Raw genomic sequence first — 10,056 nt, 5'->3', positions numbered from 1 at the left:
TAGGCAGCACTCAAGGCTTTAAGAGCTGGTACTGCAGAGGGTGGACAGAATGAAAGCAACCGAGAGTAAACAGAGATTTCTAAGTGCCCACGACATTTGTTCAAATACTTTATTTCAATCAGCTTAAAAGGGAAACATAAAGCTGAGGTTGCTCCTAGGAAGGGGAATGAAATTGAAAACCAAGTAATGCACCGAGAGAAATTCAAAGGGAGCCGAGAGGCAGCTGTCTGCGGCAGAAGGGGTGGGAGCAGCCCCACCGAGGACGGGCTTTTGCTCTTCGGATGATATTTTTGTTTCCAAACACCATCTCGCATCGTCTTGTCCGTGGAAGAGAAGCCACTCCAAAGAACCAGTGCCTGAATGACACTGGGAGTGTTTCACCTGCACAGACTAAGTAATTTCACGTTTATTTTGCCAAATGCTTGGGGTGGGGGTCCAGACCGGGCAGAGGAACCTGCCCTTCAGGAGAACATCTAGCATTGAAAGCTCCTCTTCAATTCAGTTTAGAAACACCAAGAACAGTTGGGAGGGCGGGAGGGGGGGGGAAGCGAAAAAATGAAATATCATCTCAGAAAAGGTGTGAAATTCCACTTCAACACTAAAAATTCCTCTTTCCAATTCTCCGGCGTCTTTCACGTGAGGCGGGAGCGTGCCGAGGGGAGGAGCCATATGCGACGTCCTGTCCGGATGTACTTTCCTGGGCAAAACTGTCTGGTGCAGCTCCACAGTAAGACTTGGTGAAAGCTGCTCCAATTTCCATCACCTCCCCACCATGTTCCGCAGCGAGGCAGACGCTGGGCTGTCCCGGTGGCTCCACGGCATCAAACAGCAGCACCGAGGGGGATATTTAGGTGGAAAAGTGGATTTGGGGCAAAGGGATACTTATGGCTTGGTTTCCAAGGAAAGTTGTGATATTTTCTGTTGGAAAAATGGAAAACCGGCCAGGTGAAGACGAAGGAAGGTTGTTTCTGAGCACCTTCGCTGCAGTAGACTGTGGGGTAAAAATGTATTTGTTCAGCAACGTAATTTGCTTCTAGTAACAGAAGAAAAAGGTGAGGCTATTGATTTCTCGCTATTTTATATTTGTTTTCTTCTTTTGTACGTTCATTAGCTCACGGGGTTTCTTTTATCTGTGAGCTGTCTCTGAGAGTATTCAATACATTTAGCATTTCTATAAATATGTAAATATAAGATCTGTATGTGTAAACACACACGCATAAATAAAATGGTAATGATGTGTATATCTATATTTGTGTATATACAACAGCTAAATTATCCCCAGTTTATCCAACGTCCTTTATATCTCCTATATGCATCCCAAGCCAGCATTATGTTCCTAACTACATACAGTCGTCATATTTATATGAAAATGGCACCTATGAGGAATAAAGATAAAAGACTAAAAAGTGTTTCTGGCGGATAAGTAACTCCTAATTCCCTAATTTCTTTTTACTTGTTCCCCAGAGCAAAGCAGCGGAAGATACATAAATGAGTCCGCACACATCTATTTAACCTCCTTGTTTCACCGTTTATCGTGCGGTGTGTGTCAGAGGTACCTGAGCTGATAGCGAGAGGAGCGAGAGATTCTCCCCGGAGCTCCTCTGCTGCTGGTGCTTTGGTCCTGATCCAGAGAAAAGTTTGGAATTACAAGTTGGTTGCACCAAACAAAGTAAAGGCTGAGAGGAAGGAAAACATCCCAGGGAGACTCTGAGTTGAGTTTTCCTTGAAGATGGGGCAAACGGGAGCCTTACGGCTCTCAACTGTGCTGGGGGTGCACATACCCTCCCGCTGACCCCAACCCAACCGTAGCGTCCTGGGGACCTTCCCCTTCTCCCCATGCACACAGGTAATCCTCGTTAACGCTGGACCTTCTTCTCTGGTTGTTAGAAAAGAAAATCAGACAAGAAAATTCGCCGTCCTTGTTAAAAATCGTGAGATTGCCCAGCAGCACCCCAAGATCCAGACTGGTTCTCAAAGGGCCATGCCTTTGAGTCACCACGCTCTCTGCTGCCACCTCCACCTTCTGCCCAGCTCCCAGGAAGTTTTTGCTGGGGCAAGGAGGAAAGGTCCTCCCCTAAAGGCTGGCGCATGGCCAGGGGTATTTTGTAAGCACCAGTAAACGGAGCTCAAAGGGCCAAACGGAGCTCAAAGGGCCATACGGAGCTCAAAGGGCCATACGGAGCTCAAAGGGTCAACTGCTGCTGGTGGAAACGGGTGCAGGAACCAGGAAAATCAGAGGGATTGATGCATGACGATGCATGAGCCTAAAAATCGCTGCTCGTTCTGACTTATTTCAGGATAAAGCGGTGGTCCAGCCAGGCTAAAGCTCTTGGGGCATCCGCTCTCCCAGCTCAGACGGTGCAGGGGCATCTTTGGGGAAAGGGCAGAGAGCCTTGGCCTCAAAGGCAGCTCTGTGTGTGTGTGTGTGAGCACACAAGGGTGTACCTACTTGTACAACTGTGAGCTCAACTCCTGAGTAAACACCCTTTGTCAGCCATCAGCTGCTATTTCTTTCGGGGACTGCCTGTCCCAGGCTGCAGCGGGGGTCGTTAGGGGGACGGCATCGCCATCCTCGATTTCTCCTCAGCTGGTTTGCCAGATACGAAACTTTGACTCATCTGGAAGAGCATTTCCACCACCAAGCGGGGAGCGATCCCCATGAGGATGAGTCGGGGTGCGCTGCCGCACGGCACGAGCTCCCCCTGCAGCGCCCTGGGAAAGCCCTGCACCCCGCCAGCCCCTGCCCAGGCAGAGAGTTCAGCCAAAATTGGCGGCTTTGAGCCAAGAAATCCCCTCTGCAACTGGCATCATCCCAGGCCGGGGGGCGGGTGAGACCCCCCCCTCCGGTGCGGCAGGCAATGTTCGGAGGGTCTCCCGGCCCTCTTCTCCCTGTTTTCCCCATTTCCCGCGCCTGCCCGGATCGAGTCTGCATTTGCCAGGCAACACCCCGCAGCCGGACCTGCCGGCTCTGCTGGGGGGGTCCCTGCAGTGGGGGGGTGACGGGGACCGACCAAGCCCCCCGCGTCCTCCCGCTGCCACCAGCCCCCAGAATCCAGATCCCACCTTTCTGCTCCAGGCAAGTTTCAGGAATCCTTTACAAACTACTTTTTTTTTTTTTTTTTCCGCACCCTGTGCCTATAGATGTAATGGAAGGAAAAAAGGCACTGATATTTTGGGACTCCTTAAAGAGCTGTTTCCTAAATGCCAGTGCCCTGGGAACATGTCAGAGAGGGAGCCACACTCCGTCCCCTTGCTGGTGGCTTTGGATGGGCTTTTGGATTTGCTCTCTAATGGAGCAGTGAGGTATTTATAGCTCTGATGGGCTGTGCTGGGCATTAACGCTGTCCTGGAGCCGAGGACCTCGATTCCTGCTAAAATAACACGGAGATCAGTGCCACCCCCCGACGGAAATGGAAAGGCTGAGGATGCTGAAACCACGCTCGGTGGGACCCGGAGCAAATCCCCATTTGGCTGCAGGATAGGGAGGCGGGGGGGTCGAGCCCGGGTTTATGGGGTTACAGGGCTGGGATTCGCCAGGTCCCTGGCCCCAGCGTCTCGGTGAGGACATGAGCACATCCCCACCAGCGCAGGGGATGCTGCGCTTGCCACTAGCCAGAGTGGCATTGCCAAGGGCTCCGCAGGCAACTTGTGCTGCTCTTGCTTCCCCCCAAGATGTGAAGGTTATGGGAACTACCATCTGCTCATCTCTCACTGCCCCGAGCTAAGATAACGTCCTTGGGATGAGGATGGGGTGTGGGACAGTGGAGCTAAGATGCGGTGCCCAAGTCCTGCGTTTATCTGTGGGTCTCAAGTGCCCCCTGCTTGCAGATCACGCGAGCCCCGAGCCTATGTTCTTATTAAAGCCCCTGGAGAAGGAGCTCTGCCGGGGTCTCCCTTCCCTCAGCGCCCAGGAGGATCCAGAAATATTTCCGAGTGTTTTGCCAGGAGAGATTTCCTGGGACTAATGCTGCCCATCTGTCCCGGGTGGGTGCGAGCGTGGAAGGGGACTTCGTGGTTCTCCAGAGCCAGTGTGCAGAAGGTGGAGGGAGAAATTAAGAATTAAAGCGAGCTCAGCTTCTGCTGGTGTCCCAGCAGGTTACAGCAGGGATGGCACAGCCTAACGACCCCCTCCGCCCACGGAGGATTTCCAGGGCTTTCCCGGGCAGAAGGTGAGGTCATCTCCAGCAGCAATTGCTAACCACGCTGCAGAAACCATAACGGCCAGCGGGACCAGTGGGAAACACAAAGTGTTCGTGGTTTCTACCGGTGGAGATGCGGTCGTGGATATAACCACAGCGGGAATTTGACAGCCAAGGAGGAGGGGGGCTGTGAGCTGGGAGTCCCCATGGGTCCTTCTCTTCCAGAGCCCTGTCCGCCCAGCTTCACTGGGACTCACCGAAAATATGTATATTTTGACTCTATCCCTTCCTGGTCTCGTCTGAGCAGCTCCCTTACCCGTGGCAGGAGTGGTGCTTCGGCAGGGCAGGGCTGGGGAGAGATGCTGGAAAAGAGAGAGAAGAGACCCGGTTAGTGCGTCGAAGATGGGGAGGACCAAACGCAGGAGCATCCCTAGAGCCAGCTGCCATCACCCACCCAGGCACAGCCCCCGCCGAGCCCCCCGGCCCCCCGCCTTCACCCGGACCGGAGGGGCTCACATGCAGAGAGGCCGTTTCCCTCCAGATTGGTGGGAAGCAGCACAAGCCATGAGCTCCCTGTGGCTCCCGCCAGGCTGCAAAGGGGGGCACAGCGGCAGGTGGGACACGAGGAATTAGCGCCCGAGCTCCCCTGCTACCCAGTGCTCCTTCTCTCCACTCTTCTTTGCTCCTATATTTTTGGGTCAATATTTTCTCTTTTTCTCTCCGTTCCTGGGCCAGCTTCCCTGCTGGAAGGGTTCAGGCTGGGGTGCCCCAAGGGGGTTTTTTTACCCCACACCTCCGGTGCTGCCAGCAGAACCCAAAGACACACCAGATTAAACACCCCAAAACCCAGAGAGAACCATGAAATAGCCCCAAACCGCTGAGCAGTCCCCAGCGCTCCAGTGGCTGCCAGGGCATCCCCCCTCCTGCCCCCTTTGCTGCAGGATCTGCTCCTCCAGGGACGGTCCTGCAGCCACCAGGACACAAGCCAAGAGATGTCCCTCGTTTGGGAGTGCCAGAGCCACCGGCGTGGGGGACATGGAGGTCCAGCGGGGTGCTGCGCCCCTGGAGCAGTGCGGTTTCTGCGGGCGATGCCAGCGCTGCATCCCGCCCCGGGCAGGGTGCGGAGGGCTGGACTTTTCCGCTGAGCTGCTCACCCCCTGCTTCTCGCTGGGGACAAAATCCTGGGTATCCTAGGGGGGGAAAATACAGCTTTTTTTTTTTTTTTTTTTCCTTCTCCCCTTTTTCAAAGTATTCTGCAAACCTCAGCGCGTCCTTTTTTTTACCATGGATGAATCGCTGACTTGCCAGCATCACTTTTTAGCCTCTTTACAAAATTCAAACCCCGGCAAATTTCAACCAATTTGCTGGCTGCTGGCTTCCCACAATTTTCTCTTTGCCAAAAACTCAAAGCCTTCCCAAAAAGCTGCTGCAGCTCCACAGCTCCCAGCTGGCTGGAGCGTGTCCCCGCGCTCAGGAGCATATGGCTGGCTGCGATGTCACGAGGATGCTCGGTGTCTACCAAAGCCGGGGCTTTGGCTGCTGCCACCAGAGCCCAGCGGGGCTGCCCCGGGGCTCCCCCACACCCCACACCACCCTACACCAGCACAGCTCCATCATTTCCAGCCTTTGCCATCAGATTTGCATCACTCCGGGTATACGTGTTGGGGTGGACCTCCTCCGCGGTGGTCTCTGAGTCATGTGCACGGGAGCACGGAGGGGATGGAGGCAGCCGAATCCTGGATACGGCCATGGGATGCTTCCCCATCCTCCTGCCGGGTCTGCATCCCCCCCAGCCCTGACCTGCGGGGGGCTGCAGAACTGCCGGGATCACTTTCCGGACTCCTCTGGCTCATTCTTCACTCCTCTGCCCAATATTTCATCATCCACCTCAGCAAAATGTATATTTCCCTTTTAAGAGCTCTCCTAGAATAATATATTTTTTTATTATCGTGACAGTGAGGGCTCCTGTTACCATGGATACGTGCCCTTTGCTAGAGCAGGAGCTTTCTGGGTGTTGGAAATTCTGCTATTTTTCCTGATCTACAGGGTTTGATTTTATTTTTTTTTTTAATTTGGTATTTATTCCCATTATCATCATGTGAAACAACAGGTCATTTGTACTACATATGGATATGTCACCAGTGCAGTAAAGCCTTCAGAAACAACCTTCTGCTTTTGGAAGGAATTTTGGTCTGGGGTGGGGGGGAAATCTACCATGCAGCATTGATAATATATAGCATAACAAAACCAGAAAAACTCTGAAAAGGTCTCATCTGTATCTCACCACATTATTCATTAGATCCCATTTCTGGCTTCAGGACTCCTGAACGAGTGTTATAAAACCAAGTCCAATTTTATGTGGCATTCATACTCTTGCAGTAGAACAAACCTATATCTTCTGGTTGTCAATTCAGCCATCCTCCGGTCCTGAGCCTCTCGAAACCTAATCTATTTGAGAACACACAGAGAGAAATTAAATGGATATATTAAAGGGGGTGGGGGGAGACATCAATTCAGCTTTTTACTCCAGCATTCCCTTACAGGTGAGTGCTATAACATTTACATTTACAAAGGTATCACACATACACAAAGACATTACAGGAACTTTCCCAAAGTACTTCATCCCTCAGGGTAATTAGTGGTGCAGGATTGCGCTCTGCCTGTGCTGCTCCTGGCTGTCAATGCACACTGGGAGGGAGCAGGAATATGCCCATTTTACAGAAAGGAAAACAGAGGCGCAGAGCCAAACTGTACCTGGTCCCAAAGTAGATGAGCAGCAGAGCTGGGGTGAAAATATCCAGCTTTCCCTGGATTTCTGCCAAATCTTTCCCCGGTGTTTTTAGTGACAGCATCCATACCAGCTGCCTCCTTTTGTGGTGAGGAGGAGGATCAAGGTGTCACCTGTGGGCTCGTTTCCCTCTGTCCCATCAGGACCAGAGATGCTGCGTGAGACCCGTTTGCTTCCCTCTCCTTGTGCTCACGGCTTTTTTGTTACATTTTTTTAAAACTGAAAATAGTAGGAATTAGTCAAAGCAGACTAACACCACATGGAAACTCCGAGAAGAGCAAACACTACTGAAAAGTGGAAGATTTGCCTGCAATAAGGCAAAAGGTTTGCTGCTGAAGTTTAAAAGGAAACTGCTGAAGTGAGATACCAAGTGGCTTTAACATTTTATACAAATGTGCGTTGAGCAGACACTGATACTTACTGGGTTCAAAGACTATAGCGGGGTGGGAGATGGTTTAGATGGTTTCCCTGAGCCCCGGTGAAGCCCTGCACCCTGCGCGATGCTCACCCAGCAGCGGCGTGCCCAGGCTGCGCAGCGCCTCCTGCCTCACCGCCTGGCTCTCTGCAGCCCCCCAGCTTCAGCAAAGAGATGGGGGCAAGAGGAAAACATGGGTGCGCGTTGCTGTGTTTCACCCCAGCGGGCTCCGGACGCTGCTGGAGGAGCCTCTGCCACGATGGCCAGGACCCGGGACCCCCCCAAGGTGATGCCAGCGGGGAGGGAAAGGCTGCTCAGAGCCCCTTCGCCTGCGGCTGGAGCACACGGGAGGGCCCTGGGAAGGGACGTGGAGCTCCCGGAGAGTGTGCGATGGCAGCGGAGCATCAGCTGGGAAAGAGAAATTAGGGCCCAGCCCCATGGAGAAAATGGGATGTCCTCATCTGCTGGTGGGAAACCAGTTAGAAGGTGTTTATATCCCCACCCGAGCCTTGCGGAGACGCCAGCGCTGCCACAAACGGAGGCGCGGAGAGGTGAAGGGATGCCCCAGCGGTGCCCAAAGAGATGGAGGAAAAGCTCTGGCTGAAGCAGGAGGTCCCACCTGGGCATGGCCTCTCCCTGCCCGCACCGACCAGCTCTGCCCCCACCCAGAGAAGCAGATTTCCACCCAAGGATGCGGCGGAAAACCTCCGCTGTCAGCCGCCCCGCGGCGTTTTGGGGGAGAGTCTCCTTGAGAATGTCACGCATGAAAACATATCCCACCGCAATTTGATGTACCCGTGATACAGAGGGGAGAAAAGGGTTACCTGTGACTCACTCCTCCTGCGAGCCGTGCCGTTTCGCATCACGCTCTGTCGCCATGGAGATGTCACACGTGTGCGGGCTGGAAGGGGACCGAGCACCCCGGCGGGCAGGCACAGCACCGGAGCGGCGAGGAGGAAACAAATATTTTCCGTAAAGAATGAAAGGAGGAGGAACAGCGGCAACCCAGTGCGCACAAGACAAAATATTAATTACCGGGTTGGGGAGCCGAGGTCGCTGCAGGTTGGGGACATGTCCCCGCTGGGCACAGCTTCCAGCAGCACCCGTGGAGGGGGACGGGGTGTTTGGGTGCCCCCCACCACGTCCCAGCACCGTGAAGCCCCTGCGGTTTTCTAGAGACGCCCCCACTTGAGAGCAGACCGCGTTTAAAGTGCAAATTTTCAGGTGCGATTTGATAAAGGGGAGCAACAAGGCTTTTAAAAAAGAAACGCTGCTTTTTTCTTGTGTTTCTCTGGTTTCTTTACGACACCGGCAGGCCATGGCGCCCAGACCCCGGCGGTGCCGAGGCGCGCTCGTGCTTCACATCACCTGAACATCTTCATCTTCTCCATCCCACCACCGCACCCCGCCCGACCTTTCCTCCCACCGCCACCACCAAGCAACGCCCCAGCAGAGCTGACCACCGCGGGACCCTTCTCGGTCCTCTGAGTTTAATATTTCCGTGTCCTGATACTTTGGGAAACGCCGTTTGATGCAAAGCGGTTGCAGACACAGACGGTGATCCCCATTCTCAGGCAAAAACCCTAATGGGACGTCCCCGCGCAGCAGAACATCGGTACTCCAGAAATGCAGCACGTGGAGCAACACTGGGAAAACACGGCAATAAGAAGTGTTTCGCACATCTCAAGTTCTGTTTTCTGTCATTTAAGCAGATATATTAATTTCTTCAAACGTCGTATTAGCGAAGGCAGAGAAGGGCCACGACTCAGCCAGGCGGGGCGGAGTATTTCGGACTGTTTAAGTCCATTTACGGGACAAGGATGTTCCCGGGCAGGGTGGGGGGTGAGCTGCGTTGCCCCAGTTTGCAGCCCATCTGCTTTTGCTGCTGTTTGGAGGAGGCAAGAGGAACACTGAAAGTCAGGAGCAGCAGCGTGGGAAACCTTATCTGGACATTTTTTTTAACGGCTTTAACTTAATTAAGTGGCTCAGGTGGGAAGTTATCGCACGGGAGGAGAAGAGGCAGCCACCGCTGCGTGAGGACGAGCCACGGGAGCCACGGTGGGATGGGTGCAGGACCTGGGGGCTCCCGGGGGCGTTGTGGCTCTCAGCACATCCCGACGTCCCACCAGCCCTATATCCTCACCAGGCAAACCCTGCTAAACGCTCAGGGCTCGATTTCCCCGGGGGACGGGGCTGGACGAGCCCATCCCTGCCCAGGGACGTGCACGGGGACGGCACAGCCAAGCAGCCACCGCGGGGCACGCGTGGGGCTGCGGACCCACAGCGAGGGATGCACCGAATGCTCATTTTTCGGGCAAGGCTAGAGCCGAGGCTGAATGAGAGAAAACATCCTCATTACTGCCTTGGATCCTTAACATTTAACGTGGCTTCCCCCGCTCCCGCAGGGCTCCCGCCTGGGTAAGCTCACTCCTGTTCACATTAATCAAATGCCAAATACAGTTTCCCTCCGCCCCGACGAGGAGACATCTGTGGGATCGCTGGCACCGGCGTGCCACACTAACTCCAGATGAATATTGACTTTTTAATGACAAGCGCTCTAGTACAAATACCACCGGACGCGATGCGGGCCCGGGCAGACAGCTGAAGGGGGCCGGCACGCTTGTTATTCGGCAAATGAATTATTTGATTCCCCTTCCCCGCAGCACGCTGTCTGCTAGGAAATTTTCATTCGGTCTCTCTAACTCGAGAACCAA

The sequence above is a fragment of the Vanellus vanellus genome (assembly GCF_965231255.1).
Source record: "Vanellus vanellus genome assembly, chromosome: 15".
NCBI classification, from domain to species: Eukaryota; Metazoa; Chordata; class Aves; order Charadriiformes; family Charadriidae; genus Vanellus; species Vanellus vanellus.
This window is presented reverse-complemented; position numbering follows the sequence as displayed.